The sequence below is a fragment of the Macaca fascicularis genome, chromosome 12, assembly GCF_037993035.2.
Source record: "Macaca fascicularis isolate 582-1 chromosome 12, T2T-MFA8v1.1".
NCBI classification, from domain to species: Eukaryota; Metazoa; Chordata; class Mammalia; order Primates; family Cercopithecidae; genus Macaca; species Macaca fascicularis.
Window position 1 is genome coordinate 74,935,832 of NC_088386.1, and position 21,012 is coordinate 74,956,843.

Below are 21,012 nucleotides of genomic sequence, written 5' to 3' on the forward strand. Positions count from 1 at the left end.
TGGTTCCTCCTTGATTAGCATAATAGTCAGCCTTCTGAATTTTTTTCTGGCAAATCAGAGATTTTGTCTTGGTTTAGATCCATTGCTGGTAAGCTGGTGTGATCTTTTAGGAGTGTTAAAAAACCTTGTTTTGTCATAGTATCAGAATTGTTTTTCTGGTTCCTTCCCATTTGGGTATACTATGTCGGAGGGAAGATCTGGGACTCAAGTGCTTCTGTTCAGATTCTTTTGTCCCATGGGGTGCTCCCTTGATGTAGTGCTCTTGCCTTTCCCCTAGGGATTGCGCTTCCTGATAGCTGAACTGCAGTGATTATTATTCCTCTTCTGAATCCAGCCACCCAGCAGAGCTACCAGGCTCCAGGCTTGTACTGGGGAGTGTCTGTAGAGAGTCCTGTGATGTGCTCTGTCTTCAGCTACGGATATCAGCTGTTATGGTTTGGCTGTGTCCCACTCTTGTCTTGAATTGTAATACCTATAAACCCCATGTGTGGTGGTGGGAGGTAATTGAATCATGGGGGCAGTTTCCCCATGCTATTCTTGTGATAGGAAATTTTCATGAGATCTGATGGTTTTATAAGAGGCTTCCCCTTTCACTCAGCTCTCATTCTTCTCTCTCCTGAAGTCCTGTGAAGAGGTGCCTTCTGCCATGACTCTAAGTTTCCTGAGACTTCCCTACTCATGTGGAACTGTAAGTCAATTAAACCTCTTTCCTTTATAAATTACTCCATCTTGGGTATTTCTTCATAGCAGCATGAGAGTGTACTAATATACCAGCACCTGCTCTGGTGGAGGTAGCAGGGGAATGCACTGGACTGTGTGAGGGTCCTTGGTTGTATTTTTCTTAAGTGTGCTGATTTTGTGTTCTTTGGCCTCCAGCTAGAGGTGGTGCTTTCAGGAATGCATAGTTGTGGTAGTATATGAAGGATCAGGTGGTGGGTCATAAGGTTCCCAAGAGATTGTGTTCTTTGTTTTCAGCTACCAGGGTGGGTAGAGAAAGACCATTAGGTGGGGGCAGGGTTAGGCATATGTGAGCTCAGACTATCCTTGGGTGGGGCTTGTTTTGGCCACTGTGGGGGATAGGGGTGCAGTTTCTAGGCCAAGTAAATTATGTTCCTGGGGAATTATGGCTGCCTCTGTTGCATCACACCAGTCATCAGGAAAGTTGGGGAAAACCACAGCCATAGGCTCATCAGGCTCCCATGGAACCCAGAGCCCAAAAGGCTGGTCTCACTCCCACCATGCCCCCACAACAGCACTGAGTTATTTTCAGGCAGCTGGTGAGCAGGGCTGAGAACTTGCCCCAGGCTACAAATTCCCAGCAGAGAAAGCAAGCTGACTTACGGTCCCTCGGCTGTCCCACAGAGCCTGCAGTGGCAATCCACCTCCCTCAAAGGGTCTGTGAATTCTCTCAGCTTTCCTGGTATATTCCTGTGGTAGTTCTTGAAGCAAAAGTTTATGATGTGGGTCTCTACATGCTGCTCTGTCCATCCAAGTGGGAGCTGCAAGTTAGTTCTGTCTCCTATCTGCCATTTTCCCCCTCAGATTTTGGTGTTAGTTTTAAATACTTATAACTATAGGATGTTTTTGGTAAGCCTTGTGGTGAGCGCAAGGCAAAAACCTATGATAGATACACTAAAAATTAAAAGCTACAAATTAAAACATACTACCACAGAAAAATCACATAACAAGAAAGGAAGGAAGGAAGGAAGGAAGGAAGGAAGGAAGGAAGGAAGGAAGGAAGGAAGATATTGGTCGCTTCCAAGATGGCTGAGTAGGAACAGCTGTGGTCTACAGCTCCCAGCAAGATCAACACAGAAGATGGGTGATTTCTGCATTTCCAACTGAGGTACCAGGTTCATCTCATTGGGACTGGTTGGACAGTGGGTACAGCCCATGGAGGGTGAGCCAAAGCAGGGTGGGGCATTGCCTCACCCAGGAAGCATAAGGGGTTGGGTGATTTCCCTTTCCTAGCCAAGGGAAGCCATGAATGACTGTACCTGGTGGAACAATACACTTCTGCCCAAATACTGTGCTTTTCCCATGGTCTTTGCAACCGGCAGACCAGGAGATTCCCTCCTGTGCCTGGCTCGGTGGGTCCCACACCCACAGAGCTTTGCTTGCTGCTAGCGCAGAAGTCTGAGATTGACCTGTGATGTGGGAGTTTGGCAGTGGGAGGGGTGTCCGCCATTGCTAAGGCTTGTGTAGGCAGTTCTATGCTCACAGTGTAAAGAAAGCAGCAGGTAAGCTCAAACTGGGCAGAGCCCACTGCAGCTCAGGAAGGCCTACTGCATCTACAGATTCCACCTCTGGGGGCAGGGGATATCTGAGCAAAAGGCAGGAGACAACTTCTCCAGATTCAAATGTCCCTGACTGACAGCTCTGAAGAGAGCACTGGTTCTCCCAGCATGGCATTTGAGCTCTGATAATAGACAGACTGCCTCCTCAAGAGGATCCCTGACCCCTGTGTAGCCTGACTAGGAGACACCTCCCAGTAGGGGCCAATAGACACCTCATACAGGTAGGTGCCCCTATGGAACAAAGCTTCCAGAGGAAGGGGCAGGCAGCAATCTTTGCTGTTCTGCAGTCTCCGCTGGTGATACCCAGGCAAACAGGGTCTTGAGCACACCTCAAGCAAACTCCAACAGACCTGCAGCTGTGGGGCGTATTAGAAGGAAAACTAACAAACAGGAAGGAATAGCATCAACATCAACAAAAAGGACATCCACACCAAAACCCCATCCATAGGTCACCAACATCAAAGACTGAAGGTAGATAAAACCACAAAGATGGGGAGAAACCAGAGCAGAAAGGCTGAAAATTCCAAAATACAGAATGCCTCTTCTCCTCCAAAGGAACACAACTCCTCGCCAGCAAAGGAACAAAACCGGATGGAGAATGAGTTTGATGAGTTGACAGAAGTAGGCCTCAGAATGTCGGTAATAACAAAGTTCTCTGAGCTAAAGGAGCATGTTCTAACCCATCGCAAGGAAGCTAAAAATCTTTCAAAAAGGTTAGATGAATGGTTAACTAGAATAAACAGCATAGAGAAGACCTTAAATGACATGATGGAGCTGAAAACCACAGCACAAGAACTTCATGAAGTATACACAAGCTTCAATAGCTGATTCAATCAAGTGGAAGAAAGGATATCAGTGATTGAAGATAAAATTAATGAAATAAAATGAGAAGACAAGATTAGAGGAAAAAGAGTGAAAAGAAATGAACAAAGCCTTCAAGAACTATGGGACTATGTGAAAAGATCAAATCTACATGTGACTGGTGTATCTGAAAGTGATGGGGAGAATGGAACCAAGTTGGAAAACACTCTTCAGGATATTATCCAGGAGAACTTCCCCAACCTAGCAAGGCAGGCCAACATTCAAATTCAGGAAATACAGAGAACACCACAAAGATACTCTTTGATAAGAGCAAACCCAAGACACATAATTGTCAGATTCACCAAGGTTGAAATGAGGGAAAAAATGTTAAGGGCAACCAGAGAGAAAGGTCAGGTTACCCAGAAAGGAAAGCACATCAGACCAACAGCAGATCTCTCAGCAGAAACCCTACAAGTCAGAAGACAGTGGGGGCCAATACTCACGTTCTTAAATAAAAGAATTTTCAAACCAGAATTTCATATCCAGCCAAACTAAGTTTCATAAGTGAAGGAGAAATAAAATCCTTTACAGACAAGCAAATGCTCAGAGATTTTGTCACCATCAGGCCTGCCTTACAAGAGCTCCTGAAGGAAGCACTAAACATGAAAAGGAACAACTGGTACCAGCCACTGCAAAAACATGCCAAATTGTAAAGACCATTGATGCTAGGAAGAAACTGCATCAATTAACAGGCAAATAGCCAGCTAACATCATAATGACAGGATCAAATTCACACGTAACACTATTAACCTTAAATGTAAATGGGTTAAATGCCCCAATTAAAAGACACAGACTGGCAAATTGGATAGAGTCAAGACCCATCAGTGTGCTGTATTCAGGAGACCCATCTCACGTGCAGAGACACACATAGGCTCAAAATAAAGGGATGGAGGAAGATCTACTAAGCAAATGGAAAGTGGGAAAAAAAAAAAAGCAGGGGTTGCAATCCTAGTCTCTTATAAAACAGACTTTAAACCAATAAAGATCAAAAGAGACAAAGAAGGCCACTATATAATGGTAAAGGGATAAATTCAACCAGTAGAGCCAACTATCCTAAATATATATGCACCCAATACAGGAGCACACAGATTCATAAAGCAAGTCCTTAGAGACCTACAAAGAGACTTAGACTCCCACACAATAATAATGGGAGACTTTAACACCCCACTGTCAGTATTGGACAGATCAGCAAGACAGAAGGTTAACAAGGATATCCAGGACTTTAATTCAGCTCTGTACCAAGCAGACCTAATAGATATCTACAGAACTCTCCTCCACAAATCAACAGAATATACATTCTTCTCAGCACCACATCACACTTATTCTAAAACTGACCACATAATTGGAAGTAAAACACTCCTTAGCAAATGTAAAAAGAAAAGAAATCACAACAAACTGTCTCTCAGACCACAGTGCAATCAAATTAGAACTCAGGATTAAGAAACTCACTCAAAACCACACAACTACATGGAAATTGAACAACCTGCTCCTGAATGACTACTGGGTAAATAACAAAATGAAGGCAGAAATAAGTTGTTCTTTGAAACCAATAAGAACAAAGACACAATGTACCAGAATCTCTGGGACACATTTAAAGCAGTGTGTAGAGGGAAATTTATAGCACTAAATCCCACAAGAGAAAGCAGGAAAGATCTAAAATTGACACCCTAACATCACCATTAACAGAACTAGAGAAGAGCAAATAAATGTAAAAGCTAGCAGAAGATAAGAAATAACTAAGATCAGAGCAGAACTGAAGGAGATACAGACACAAAAAACCCTTCAAAAAAATCAGTGAATCCAGGAGCTGGTTTTTCAAAAAGATCAACAAAATAGATAAACGGATAGCAAGACTAATAAAGAAGAAAAGAGAGAAGAATCAAATAGAGGCAATTAAAAAATGATAGAGGAGATATCACCACCAATCCCACAGAAATACAAACTACCATTAGAGAACACTATAAACACCTCTACACAAATAAACCAGAAAATCTAGAAGAAATGGTTAAGTTTCTGGACACATGCACCCTCCCAAGACTAATCCAGGAAGAAACTGAATATCTGAAAAGACCAATAACAGGTTCTGAAATTGAGGCAATAATTAATAGCCTACCAACAAAAAAAAGGCCAGGACTAGATGGATTCACAGCTGAATTCTATCAGAGGTACAAAGAGGAGCTGGTACCATTCCTTCTGAAACTATTCTAATCAATAGAAAAAGAGGGAATCCTCCCTAACTCATTTTATGAGGCCAACATCATCCTGATACCGAAGCCTGTCAGAAAGACAACAACAACAACAAAAAAGAATTTTAGGCCAATATCCCTGATGAACATTGATGCAAAAATCCTCAATAAAATACTGGCAAACCGAATCCAGCAGCACATCAAAAAGCTTATTCACCACGATCAAGTTGGCTTTATCCCTGGGATCCAATGCTGGTTCAACATATGCAAATCAATAAATGTAATACATCATATAAACAGAACCAACAACAAAAACCACATGATTATCTTAATAGATGCAGAAAAGGTCTTCAGCAAGATTCAACAGCCTTTCACGCTAAAAACACTCAATAAAGTAAGTATTGATGGAATGTATCTCAAAATAATAACAGCTATTTATGACAAACCCAAAGCCAATATCATACTGAATGGGCAAAAACTGAAAGCATTCCATTTGAAAACCAGCACAAGACAAGGAAGCCCTCTCTCACCACTCCTATTCAACATAGTATTGGAAGTTCTGGCCAGGACAATCAGGCAAGAGAAAGAAATAAAGTGTATTTAATTACAAAAAGAGGAAGTCAAATTGTCTCCGTTTGCAGATGACACCATTGTATATTTAGAAAACCCCAACGTCTCAGATGGGGAAAAAGATAGTCCATGTAAATGTAAGTAAAACGAGAGCAGGAATAGCTATATTTATACTAGATCAAATAAACCTTATGTGAAAAGCTGTAAAAAGAGACAAAAACATCATTATAAAATTTAGCAAAAGCATATAATGGTAAATATATATATATACACCCAACACTGGAATACTCAACTATGTAGAGCAAACATTAATAGATCTAAAGGAAGAGAAAGAATATAACACAATAATATTGGGGAACTTTAATACTCCCACTTTCAGCAATGGATGGGTCATTCAAAGCAGAAAATCAACAAAGAAACATTGGCGTTAAACTATATTGTAGACCAAATAGACCTAATAGATGTGTACAGAACATTTTATCCAACTGCTGCAGAGTATACATTCTTTTCATCGGCACATGGAACATTCTCTAGGATAGATAATATGTAAGGCCCCGAAACAAGTCTCAACAAATCCACAAACGTTGAAATCCTATTAAATATTTTTTCTTAAAACAATGGAATAAAAGTAGAAATCAACAACAAGAGGAACACTGAAAACTGTATAAATTCATGGAAATTAAACAACATACTCCTGAATGACCAATGAGCCAATTACAAAGTTAAGAATATAATTTAAAAATTTACCGAAAGAAGTGAAAATGAAACACAACGTGTCAAAAACCTATGGGAAACAGCATACATCAGTCTGTTCTTACATTGCAATAAAGAAATATCTGAGTCTGGGTAAGTTATAAAGAAAAGAGGTTTAATTGGCTCATGGTTCTGCATATAGTACAGGCAATGTGATGGTGGCATCTGCTTCTTGTAAGGGCCTCAGGGGGCTTACAAGCATGGCAGAGGCAATGGAGCCAGCATGTCTCATGGCAAGAATGGGAGCAAGAGAGAGGGTGCAGGTGCCATGCTTTTTAAAACAACCAGATCTCATGTGAACTACCAAAGCAAGAACTCACTCATTGCCTAGAGGATGGTGCTAAGCCATTCATGGGGGATCTGCCCTCGAAATCCAAACACCTCCTACAAGGCCCCACCTCCAACACTAGGTGGTGATTATATATATATATATATTCTCTATATTATGTGTGTGTGTGTGTGTATACATACACACATACATACATATATTTTTTTGAGATGGAGTCTCCCTCTGTTGCCAGGCTGGAGTGCAGTGGTGCTATCTTGGTTCACTGCAACCTCCACCTCCTGGGTTCAAGCAATTCTCCTGCCTCAGACTCCTGAGTAGCTGGGACTACAGGCATGTGCCACCAGGCCCAGCTTATTTTTGTATTTTTAGTAGAGACGGGGTTTCACCACATTGGTCAGGATGGTCTCGATCTCCTAACCTCATGATCCACCCGCCTTGGCCTCCCAAAGTGCTGGAATTACAGGCATGAGTCACTGCACCAGGCTGGGATTATATTTTAATATGACATTTGGAGGAAACAAACATCCAACCATATCACAGAAGAAGCAGTCTTAAGAGGGAAGTTTATAGCAATAAATGCTTATATAAAAAAACAGAAAGACTCAAGCAACCTAACAATAAACCCCAAGGAACTAAAAAAGCAAGATCAAACTAAACTCAAAATTAGTAGAAAAAAAAGAAATAATAAAGGCCAGAGCAGAAATAAATGAAATTGAGACCAAAAAAATTCAACAAAATGAAAAGTTGATTTTTTGAAAAGATAAAATAAAAAATCCTTTAGCCAAATAAATAAAATGAAAAGAGATAAAACTTTGCAACTGATACCACTGAAATGCAAGGGATTATTAGAGATTATTGTGAGCAATTATATGCCAACAAATTGGAAAACCTAGACTAAATGGACAAATTCCTGGGCACATGCAACCTACCAATACTGAATCAGGAAGATACAGAAAAACTGAACAGACCAATGATGAGTAATGATATAAGAGTTATAATAAATAGACTGCCATCAAAGAAAAGTACAGGACCTGATGGACTTACTGCTGAATTCTACCAAGTATTTAAACAGAACTAATACCAGTTCTACTCAAACTATTTCAAATAATTGAATAGGAGGGAATAGTTCCAAACTCAGAAAACTACAGTCCAATATCCCTGATGAATATATATATATAAATCCTCAACCAAATATTAGCAAACTCAATTTAACAATACATTAAAATATTATTCACCATGATCAAGTGGGATTCATCCCAGGGATGCAAGAATGGATTAACATATGCAAATAAATAAATATGATATATCACATCAACAGAATCAAGGGCAGAAACAATATGATCATTTCAATAGAAGATAAAAAAGCATTTGATAGAATTAATATCCTTTCATAATTAAAAACCCTCAACAAATTGGGTATAAAAGGAACATACATCAACATGATAAAGGTCATATATATCAAGATCACAGCTAATATAATACTGAATGGGAAAAAATATCTGGAATAAGACAAGGAAACCCTTTCACCACTTTGATTCAATGTAGTACTGGAAGTTCTAGCCAGATCAATTAGGCAAGAGAAAGAAATTAAGGGCATCCAAATTAGAAAGGAAGAAATGAAGTTATCTCTGTTTGCAATGACAGGATTTTATATTTAGAAAAACCTAAGAACTCCACTAAGAAAACTCTCAGAGTTGATAAATGAATTTAGCAAAGTTTCAGGCTACAAAATCAACATACAAAAATCAGTAATGTTTCTATATGCTAATAGTGATCAATCAGGGACAGGAATAAAGGAACAATTCCATTTACAACAGCTACAAAAACAAATACGTGTAAATAAATTTAACCAAAGAGGTGAAAGATCTCTACAAGGAAAAACTATAAAATATTAATGAAAAGAACTGAAGAAGATACACAAAAAAATGGAAAGATGTGCTATATTCAAGAATTGGAGGAATTAATATTATTAAAATGTCTATACTATGTAATTTACAGATTCAAAGCAATCTCTATCAAAATACAAATGAAATTCTTCACAGAATAAAAAAAAGTCATAAAACACGGAACTACAGAAGACTGGGTTTATAATAAAGTCAATGTATTTTAATACCCTCCCTATTAATTAAAAGCATTATTTTAGCAATAATGGAGCTAGATTTCCTGAGTCTAAGTTTACCATTTTCTATCTCCCTTCTATTCTTTGTCTTAATATTATTAAAAAGCTTTTGAGTTATTTTCTCTTATAAAATAATATGTGTTGATTGTAAAAAGGAATTAAAACAATGAGACAGACATGAATAAGCAAAACAACCAAACCAAAACCCAAAAAACTCTTGAATTTTCACCAACCAGTTATTACTCCCTATAAACATTTTGGCATATCAGTTTCATAGCTGGATATTGTGCTGAAGATTTAGAGGAAATAATCTACTGACTTGAAAAACTGTGTTTTTTTCTCTGCTTTAACAAAAGGTCCTTTGGCCAAATCTTGGGGCAGAGGGGATGGGTGTAAGGGTGTTGTGGGAATGACTTGCCCGTGAGGAATTCAAGGTGCACCTAACACAAGAACACTCAGATTTATAAAATAAGTTCTTAGAGACCTCTGAAGAGACTTAGATAACCACACAATAATAGTGGGAGTCTTCAACACCCCACTGACTGTATTAGACAGATGACTCAGGCAGAAGACTAACAAAGATATTCGGGACCTGAACTCCTCCTAAAGGACTTCTGGGTAAATAATAAAATTAAGCAGAAATCAAGAAATTGTTTGAGCCTAATGAGAACAAAGATACAACATGCCAGAATCTCTGGGACACAGATAAGCAGTGTTAAGAGTTTATAGCGTTAAATACTGACATCAAAAGGTTAAAAAGATCTAAAATTAACCATGTGACATCACAATTGGAGGCACTACAGAAACAAGAGCAAACCAACCCCAAAGCTATCAAAAGACAAGAAATAACCAAAACCAGAGCTGTACTGCATGAAATTTAGATGCAAAAAGCCATTCCAAAAGATCCAACAAAACCAGAAGTTGGTACTTTGAAGGAGTAAATAAGACTGATAGGCCAGGTGCAGTGACTCATGCTTGTAATCCTAGCACTTTGGGAGGCTAAGGAGGAAGGATCACTTGAGGCCAGTAGTTCAAGTCCAGCCTGGCCAACATGGTGAAACTCCATCTCTACTAAAAAATACAAAAAATTTTAGCTGGGCTTGGTGGTGCATGCCTGTAATCCCACCTAGCAGGAGGCTGAAGCACAAGAATTGCTTGAACCTGGAAGGTGGAGGTTGCAGTAAGCTGAGATTGCACCACTGAACTCCAGCCTAGGTGACAGGGCAAGACTTCTAAAAAAAAAAAAAAAAAAAAAAAAAAAGCCAATAAACCACTAGCTAGACTAATAAAGAAAAAAAAAAAGACAGAAGATCCAAATAAACACAATAAGAAATGACAAAAGGCACATTACCATTGACCCCACAGAAATACAAAAACCCTTCAGAGACTATTATGAGCACTGCTTTGCACACAAACTGGAAAACTAGAAGAAATAGATAAATTCCTGGAAACATGACCTCCCAAGATTAACCAGAAAGACAGTGAAAATCTGAACAGACCTATTGGGGGAAATCCCACCCCTAATATTCAATGTGGGTTCTTTTGTATTTCCCTAAGCATCAGCTGGTCTGAGAAATAAAGGGAAAGTGTACAAAAGAGAGAGATTTTAAAGCTGGTGTCCAGGGGAGACATCACATGTCAACAGGTTCCGTGATGCTCCCTGAGCCATAAAACCAGCAAGTTTTTATTAGCAATTTTCAAAAGGGGAGAGAGTGTATGAATAGGGTGTGGGTCACAGAGATCACATGCTTCCCAAGGTAATAAAATATCAAAAAGCGAATGGAGGCAGGGTGAGATCATAGGACCACTGGACAGGGCAAAATTAAAATTGCTAATGAAGTTTCAGGCATGCATTGTCATTAATAACATCTTATCAGGAGACAGGGTTTGAGAGCAGACAACCTGTCTGACCAAAATTTATTAGGTGGGAATTTCCTCATCCTAATAAGCCTGGGAGCGCTACAGGAGACCAGGGCTTATTTCATCCCTTTGTCTTTGACCGTAAAAGACAGCTGCCCCTAAAGCGGCCATTTTAGAGGCCTACCCTCAGGGGCACATTCTCTTTCTCAGGGATGTTCCTTGCTGAGAAAAAGAATTCAGTGATATTTCTCCTATTTGCTTTTGAAAGAAGAGAAATATGGCTCTGTTCCACCTGGCTCATTGGCAGTCAGAGTTTAAGGTTATCTTCCTTGTTCCCTGAACATTGCTGTTATCCTGTTCTTTTGTCAAGGTGCCCAGATTTCATATTGTTCAAGCACACATTCTCTACAAACAATTTGTGCAGTTAACCAATCATCACAGGGTCCTGAGGTGACATATATCCTCCTCAGCTTACGAAGATGACAGGATTAAGAGATTAAAGATAGCCATAGGAAATCACAAGGGTATTGATTGGGGAAGTGATAAGTGTCCATGAAATCTTCACAATTTATGTTCATAGATTGCAGTAAAGACAGGCATAAGAAATTATAAAAGTATTAATTTGGGGAACTAATAAATGTCCATGAAATCTTCACAATTTATGTTCTTTTGCCATGGCTTCAGCCGGTCCCTCCATTCGGGGGCCCTGACTTCCCGCAACACAGACCAATAACAAGTTTCAAAGTTGAGTAATAAGAAGCCTGTCAATCAGAAAAAGCCCAGGATCAGAGAGATTCATAGCTGAATTCTATCAGACATGTAAAAGAGAACTGGTACCATTCCTACTAAAACTATTCAAAAAAATTGAGGAGGAGAGACTCCTCTCTATTTTATTCTATGAGGCCAGCATCATTCTGATACCAAAATCTGGCAGATTATTTTTATATATGTATATATATAAAACCTGACTTCAAACTGTACTATAAGGCAACAGTAACCAAAACACTATGTTACTGGTACAAAAACAGACACATAGACCAATGGAACAGCACAGAGAGCCCAGAAATAAAGCCACAAACCTAAAACCATCTGATCTTTGACAAAGTCAACAAAAGCAACAGGGAAAGGACTTCTTACTCAATAAATGGTACTGTGATAACAGCCTAGCTATATACAGAAGACTGAAACTGGATATCTTTTTTACATCATATGCAAAATCAATTCAAGATGGATTCAAATCAATGCCTTTTTACATCATATACAAAATCAATTCAAGACTTGAGTGTATAACATGAAACTGTAAAGATCATTGGATAAAACCTAGGAAATACCATTCTGAACATAGGCCCTGGCAAAGATTTCATGACAAAAATGCCGAAAGCAATTGCAACAAAAATGAAAATTGACAAGTGGGACCTAATTAAACTAAAGAGCTTCTGCACAGCAAAAGAAACTATCAACAGAGTAAACAACCCATAGAATGAGAGAACATATGTTTAAATTATGCATCTGAGAAAGGTATAATATCCAAAATCTATAAGAAACCTAAATAAATTAATAAGCAAAAACCAAGCAACCCTATTAAAAAGTGAGCAAAGGACATGAACAGGCACTTTCAAAAGAAGACATACAAATGGCCAATAAGCATATGAAAAATGCTCAGCATTACTAATCACTAGAGAAATGCAAATCAAAACCACAATGAGATGCCATCTCACACCAGTCAGAATGGCTAGTATTAAAAAGTCAAAAAATAACAGATGCTGTCAAGGTTGTGAAGAAAAGGGAAGGAATGCTTATACACTATTAGTGGAAATGTAAATTATTTCAGCCACTGTTGAAAGCACTTTGGAGATTTCTCAAAGAACTTAAAACAGAACTACCATTTGGGTACATGTCCCATTACTGGATATATATCCAAAGGAATATATATTGTTCTATCATAAAGACACATGCATGTGTATGTTCATTACAGCATTATTCACAATAGCAGAGACATGGAATCAATCTAAATGCCCATCAATGGTAGACTGGATTAAAAAAGTGTAGTACATATATACCATGGAATACTATGCTGATCCTATCCTTTGCAGCAACATAAGTGGAGCTGGAGGCCACTATCCTAAGTGAACTAATTCAGGAACAGAAAACTAAATACTGCATGTTCTCACTTATAAGTGGGGGCTGAACATTGAGTATACATTGACATAGAGTAGAAAAATAGATGCTGGAGCCTACTTGAGGGTGGAGTTGGGAGGAGGGTGAGGATAAAAAAAGTACATATTGGATACTATACTTATTTCCTGTGTCATGGAATAATCTGTACATTAAACCCTTGTGGCATGCAATTTATCTATATAACAAACCTGCACATGTGCCCCTGAAACTAAAAGTTAAAAAAAGAAAAATAACAACTATGATATGATTATTGTCTCATAAATAAAATCAGAGGGGTTAAGTGGCTTGCCCAAGGACATGGAAGTTGCCATTGAAGAGTAGACACATCCCGGGACTAAACTTCAAGATCAGTGCTTTTTGTTTCCTTAAAATCATCAACGAAAGACTGGTCCTGACTTTATCTGTTCCCTACAAATTATTACCAAATTAAAATTGGGCAGAGACAACAAAGGAGGCTAAGCAAACTTTTCTTGGCTACCGTTTATTGCTTTGGCTTTCCTTTTCTTTTTCAGTCCTTAATGAAACCGAGAGTAAGGTCATGGAAGGAACTGAGGAAGGTCTCCAGCATGAGGCATTTAGATGGCAGAAGTTACAGAAGGATCATTTGTGTGTCCCTATCTAGTGGGAGGGAGAGCCCTGGACAAGGATGTCGGGAAGGAGGATGGGCAAGATAGGCCCTTATGGAGTACAGATGGACCAATATGTATTTTGTGATCACAAATCATTTTTAAATTGTTAGTTCAGCTAGAATCCAGGGTACATCCCTGAGGCTTGTGTGTATGCATGGAGTATTTCTTAAATAAATAATATTTAAAAATGAATGACAGCCAGGTGCAGTAGCTCATGCCTATAATCTCAGCACTTTGGGAGGCTGAGGAGGGTGGATCACCTGCGGTCAGGAGTTCGAGACTAGCCTGAACAACACGGTGAAACCCTGCCGCTACTAAAAAAAAACAAAACAAAACCCAAAAATTAGCTGAGTATGGTGGTGGGTGCCTGTAATCCCACCTACTCAGAAAGCTGAGGCAGGAGAATTGCTTGAACCTGGGAGGCAGAGGTTGCAGTGAACTGATATTGAGCCATTGCACTTTAGCCTGGGTGACAGAGCAAGACTCTATCTCAAAAAAAAAAAAAAAAAAAAAAAAAAGAGCAAATTCAGGTTCCATTAAGGTTTCTTACACAGAGGTTAGGTAAGCAGGTAACCAGATGGAGAGTTGCTTTACTTTCCATAATCAGATAGCCAAGTAAGTTGAGTGGAAAAAACTCAGTCAATCGTATAGAATAACAACAACAACAAAATCAATGTTAGATTCAAGAAAAGTTCTTTTTTGAGAACACCTGGGTTAAGATAGCTTAAAAGAGCTGAGAAGTTAGAGGTGAAAAGATGAGAAGTATTGATTTCAAAATTTTTGGCCAAATTGTTTTGATCTGGTCATTTATCCAGAGGGCAACTGTTTTTTTACAGAGGTTTCTGGGGAACAGGATGTTGAAGGGATCAGGGTAATGGAAAGAAATCATTATTTTTTGTGTTTTCCCAGGAATATAATGTAGCATGCATGGACTTCCTCTCCCTAGAGTGTAGCATCATGGCAAGAATTTGCCAAGTGACTCCAATTTTGCCATATAATTCACAGAATTAAACATATCATCCCACTTCAGATCCTCCAAAGTAACCTAAAGGATTTAGGTTACTGTCTGAGGGATTTAAAGTATTTTCTGACCTGAATTCCTGGTCTATTGAGGATTACTTTGACAATTTCTTAAAAGTAGGATTTGTATGTCTAAAAATCCACAAGGTTTCAAGAGAGCTAACAAATTATCAGGACTCTCTTAACCACAGAGTGCGCAGGTGCTTTGCTAGCAGAGCCAGCAATTATACAATATTAAATTAGAATCTTGTCAGAGAAACACAGAAAAGGAACTAGTGAAATTAAGTAAGACTTTAACTATATATACTCAATGAAATTATAATACTGGCATCAACAAAAGCATTTTGTCCTTAAGTGTTTAGAATTTTGTCTGTGTAGACACCAACCAAAGGAGTCTGTCAACATAGCTTGTCTTCGTAGCTCTAATATAAAGCTCAGGTTAGTGAAATAGGTATCAAAAGATTTGTATATCACCTTTTTTTTTTTTTTTTGAGATGGAGTCTCACTCTGTTGCCCAGACTGGAGTGCAATGGCATGATCTCAGTTCACTATAACCCCTGCCTCCTGGGTTCAAGAGATTCTCCTTCTTCAGCCTCCCAAGTAGCTGGGATTACAGGTGCCCACCACCACGCCCAGCTAATTTTTGTATTTTTCATAGAGATGGGGTTTCACCTTGTTAGCCAGGATGGTCTCGACCTCCTGACCTCAGGTGATCCACCTGCCTCGGCCTCCCAAAATGTTGGGATTACAGGCGTGAGCCACCGTGCCTGACCCCATCACCTTTTCAATTTTGTTGTTTTTGAAGTATTTATGAAATAAAAATCAATAATACATGGAGATGGTTGAAAAATTTAAAAGTACCATAAACTTAAAATGAAAAATAAGTCCCAGACCCTTCATGTCCTTCTACCCAAAGACAATTTTTTGACTTTTTTTTAGTGATTTCTTCTATTCTCAAGTTCTTATTCCTAAATCAAAAACATACTTATTTTCTCAAGTTATTAATTTTAGGCATGTGGCTCTCTTATACTGTCTTACTCCTTCTCCTCCCATTGCCTAGTATATATCAGTATTTTTAAATTAAATCTATATCTAATGTCAATTCATTATAACTATAAACATACTATTTATTGTGAGGCAAAATCATATATATATACACACACATATATACATATATACATATGTGTGTATGTGTGTACGTATATATGTATACATGTGTATATATACATATATATGTACACACATATACATATGTGTGTATTTATATGTATGTATATATGTGTGTATATATATGTGTATATACATATACTATGATACATATGATACTATGATACATTTCCCCCCTTTTCAGCAGTGTTTTTTCCTTATCAAATTTTTCCACATGTAATACTTGCTATCCATGTATTCTCCCCACACTGCCCAACGAGTGCTTCAAAATGCTCCATAATATCCACTATTCTACTGAATAGCTTCTCCATAGAGATATCCAGTTGAGGTCTCTCTGCTTCTCACTCCAATATGGGCTGCAAAGTCAGTAACCTGGGGCTCCTCTTGACTGTACTATTGGGTTGGCTCTTCTTTTTGTTTTACTTGCTGACTTTACTGGAGTCTATTCTCCAGTAGAAGGATGGTTCCCTTTGAAAGGGTGCATGGAAGGTAAAGTATACTCTGCATTTATGAATACATCTTCCTTCTGTCCTCATTTTCAAATAAAAATGTGGGACTGAAAATTATTTTGCCTCAACAATTATTTTATATTACTCTATTGTCTTCTAACTTACAAAGCTTTCTCTTTTACAAGGCAATGCCATTCTCACCCGACAATCTTTTTAATGTAAGCTAAGGCTAAGGTTTTTACCTGGAGATTGTAGTGTCTTCTTTTTTCCTGTTGATGTGCACTGATGTGGGTCTTTTTCTAGTCAATGTGTTCAGCATTTGGTGCCCTACCATTTTTTCCTTTACAAGTTGTAAAAATAGTTTTACTAAGATATAATTAACACAGCACACAATTCACTACTTTAAAGAATATAATTCAATGATTTTTAAGTATATCCATGCTATCTGCAACCATCACCAAAGACAAATTTATAACATTTTATCACCACAGAGGACCCCATACCCTTTAGCTGTCAAGCCCCTATTCCCTATCCTCCTCATTCCTAAGTAATTACAAATCTACTTTATATCTCTATAATTTTGTCTGTTTGGGACATTTCATATAAAAGAAATCATGTAATTTGTGGTATTTTGTGACTGGCTTCTTTCATGTTTTTAAGTTCTTCTGTGTTGTAGCATATATCAGTACCTTATTTTCTTAGGGCAAATAATATTCCATTAAATAAATATACTCTATTTTTTTATGTCATAAACCCATAAGTGAGTTTATTTATATTAAATGAAGATTGTAGCCTGGATTGATACAAAGCAGTAAAAAGTGCTACTCCAACCTTTTTCCTGTCATGATCCTCAGTGCTTAATGTGGACAATATTAAATGCTTGGTGCCCTAAAGGAAAGAAGGCAGAGGTTATGCAAAGCAATTGAATGTAGGTAATTGCTGAGGCAGGTGGTTAGTACTAAGTCTGGCCTATATTGCTTGAGGGCAAGCAGCCATTGGTGATTCCTAAAATGTCCATCAGTGTTAATATAATAGTTTAGAAATAAATAGTGGGAAGCCTCACAAGCCAAAGAAAAGGTGTTTCATCTGTCCAGAGCCTCTCCCAACTAGAGTGTGGGATGAGGTTTTTAAATGTGCTCAGCTCTAACTGCAGTAGGCTCTCAGTCAGATCCTATTGATGAGGTTCAAAATGAAGCATGATAAATCCTTAGCAATAAAGTTAATTCTCCATGAGTGATGAACAATTTCATGACCAAAAAGTAGTTTTCCAAAGTCCCTTTGTGACAGAGTCCAATGATGTAGTCAGAGGTTCAGTTAAAATGTATCCAATTTCCTTTTATGTCCTGGCCCTTCCTATGAGCTTCCCAGTTTCCTGTTATGCGCTGGTCAGTGCTGTAAGTTTGGAGGTCTCAAGATCCAGATTTTGCTTGTGGTTTCTGGCAGCGTAGGCTGTGTGGAGTCCTGTTCTGGGTCACCATCTGGTTGTTCAAGGCTGGTGTGTCAGAGGTCTGGGGTGGTTCTTCTCTAGACAAATCTTGACCACACCATCCCCTGCATCTGGAGTCACATCCCAGATTTCAGAGTTGTCTCCAAGAGTCTCCTCACTCTTCTCAACTGATGGCGAAAAGGTGTGGACTTGCTGTTTCTTCATCTGCTCCCGGAACTGCTGCTGCAGCTGCTTTTGCCAGAGCTTCTGCTGGTACGTGGCCTCTCTCACCAATAGTGGATGAGTTCAGAAGTTGGAAAGCTGCAATCCTTGTCCCCCTGAATCACAACGTGGCTTAGTCCGCAAGGGAAGGTCACCACTTGAAGTTGTGGGTGTCCCAGGGTCATGTTCAGTTGGCAGCTGTTGTATCTTGCCTATTCCACAGGTGGTTCAAAATCTTGTCTCTTTGCTTTAGTTTAATCCACTTCAAGAGGCAACTGGCATGGAAGCTTGTTTAGTGACCTCAAGTAGTCTCTGTCCAAAATACAATTTCCAAGTGCATTACAAAAACTCCTGAGGGCTCGCTTCAGCCCTTCTGTCACTGCCTCCTTCCTTGCCTTCTCCAAAGATAAGGCCTTGGACTGGAGGCCCTAACACCATAACCCACAGCTTCATGATATGAACCATCCTTCAACTGGACCCTCACAAATGTACAGACTCCCATGTAGAACTTGCCATTGTTGAGGTCAACAAAATCCACATTCTGCTGTGTGATGGAGTGTGCCCCACCGTTGTAACCAAACATGTCATAGGCCAGATTAATTACCCAATGACCCTCAATGTAACACACCTCTGGCCTCCTCCAGTCATGCGCTACTTATGTATTCTGGGCCCAGCCTCTGCCTCAGGGCCTTCTGGATGGCCTGGTACTCTTCTACTGTGTACTGGCACTGTCCAAAGCATACTGAACTGCCATGAACAGCAGTATGACTGTCACGCTCTCCAAAAATTGCTTCCTCAGTGCCAGACATCTTGATTCTGGTTGACCTCTCTGGCACTGCACAGTGCATGCAGGTAGCTCAGTCTACCCTATTTTGTTTATCCACTCACTTGTCAATGGTCATTTGAGTTGTTTCCACCTTTTGGCTATTGTGCACAGCACTCCTATGAACATCCATCTATACATTTTTGTTTGAATATCTGCTTTCAAATACTTTGTGTATAAACCTGAGTTTACTTTCTGGGTCCTATGGTAATTGTATGTTTAATTTATTGAGGAACTGTCAAATTGTAGTTCAGAGTGGCAGCAGCATTTAAATTCTCATCAGCAAAGTACAAGGGTTCCAATTTCACCATATCCTTACCAACATTTATGTTTTGTTGTTTTAAAATTGTTATTATAGCTATCCTAATGGATGTGAAGTGGTGTCTTATAGTTTTGATTTGCATTTTCCTAATAATTAATGATGATGAGCATCTTTTTTATGTGTTTGTTGGACATTTGCATATCTTCCTTGAAAAGATATCTATTTATGTCCTTTGCCTACTGTTTCTTTTCTTTGTTGAGTTATAAGAGATTTTAAAATATGTATTATTGGTACTACATCCTTATTAGACATACAATTTGCAAATGTTTTCTTCAGTTCTGGAGATTGTTTTTTCACTTTCATGATAGTGTCCTTTGATATACAAGAGTTTTAATTTTTAGGAATTCAAATTTATCTTTTTTCTCTTTCATTTTTGTGCTTTTGGTGCCATACATAAGAAATCATTGTTAAATAAAAGGTCATGAAAATTTATGACTATGTTTACTTCTAGGAGTTTTAGCTCTTATGTTTAAGTCTTTGATTCATTTTGGATTTTTTTTTTTTTAAGATGTAAAGTAAGGGTCTAACTTCATACTTCTGCATGTAGCTATTGAATGGCACTGGCACCAATTGTTGAAGAGACTGTTATTTTCTCATTGAATACTCTTGGTATCATTGTCAAAATCAGTTGATCATAGACACACAGGTCTATTTATGAACTCACAATTCTATTCCATTGATATGTATGTCTATCCCAGTGCCAGTACCACTCTGTCTTGATTACTGTTGCTTTGTAGTAAGCTTTGAAATTAGAAGGAATAAATCCTCCTACTTTGTTATTCTATTTTAAGATTGATTTGGCCCTTCTGGGCTCCTTGAAGTTCAGTGTGAACTTTAGATTCAGCCTGTCAACTTCTACAAAGAAGCAGCCCAAAGTCGGACAAGGATGATGTTGAATCTGTAGACTACTTTGGGGAGTACAGCCATCTTGCGTTTTTAAAAATCATTTATATCTTCTTTAATTTCCTTTGACAATATTTTGTAGTTCTGAAAATATGTTTTGCACTTCTTTTGTTAAATTCATTAGTAAGTGTGAATTACTTAGTGGTCTCTTACAACTTGGAGACATATCCTTTTGTTGTAGGAAATTTTATCATTATTATTTCTTTGACCATTTCTCTTCTTTGATTTCCGCTGGTCTCTTTTTCTGGAACTCATCTTGGCTGGATGTAGGACTTCCTAGCTTGAACCTCTGGACTTTATTGCTTTATCCCTCTCTTTTAAAAAAATAGTTTCTTTGTTTTACTGTGTGAGAGTTTTCCATGACTCTATCTTCCAACTCTTTTATTAAATTTCTCATTTTGATGATAACATTTTTAATTTCTAATAACCTTAATCTTTCTTATTTTATATTTTTTCTTATTTTATGCATGCATTATTTTCTTATCTCTTTGATGATTCTAATTACATGTTTTTTTAAAAGTTCTTTTTTTTCAAGGATTAATTCGTGTCCTTTGTAGGGACATGGATGCTGCTGGAAACCATCATTCTCAGCAAACTATGGCAAGAACAGAAAACCAAACACCGCATGTTCTCACTCATAGGTGGAAATTGAACAATGAGATCACTTGGACACAGGAAGGAGAACATCACACACTGGGGCCTATTGTGGGGAGGGGGGAGGGATAAAATTAGGAGATATACCTAATGTAAATGACGAGTTAATGGGTGCAGCACACCAACATGGCACATGTATACATATGTAACAAACCTGCACGTTGTACACATGTACCCTAGAACCTAAAAGTATAATAATAATAATAATAATAAAAGAATTTCCCCATTTACAAAGCTTAGGATCATATGTAGGAGAATGGTTAAACTTACATAAGTGATTTATA

At 38.4% G+C, this 21,012-nt stretch overlaps 1 pseudogene; it reads right to left on the reverse strand.

Moving 5' to 3' along the window:
- Positions 1 to 17,988: 17,988 nt before the first annotated feature.
- LOC135966436 (DNA repair protein RAD52 homolog pseudogene) lies at positions 17,989 to 18,835 on the reverse strand (annotated as a pseudogene).
- Positions 18,836 to 21,012: the final 2,177 nt, after the last annotated feature.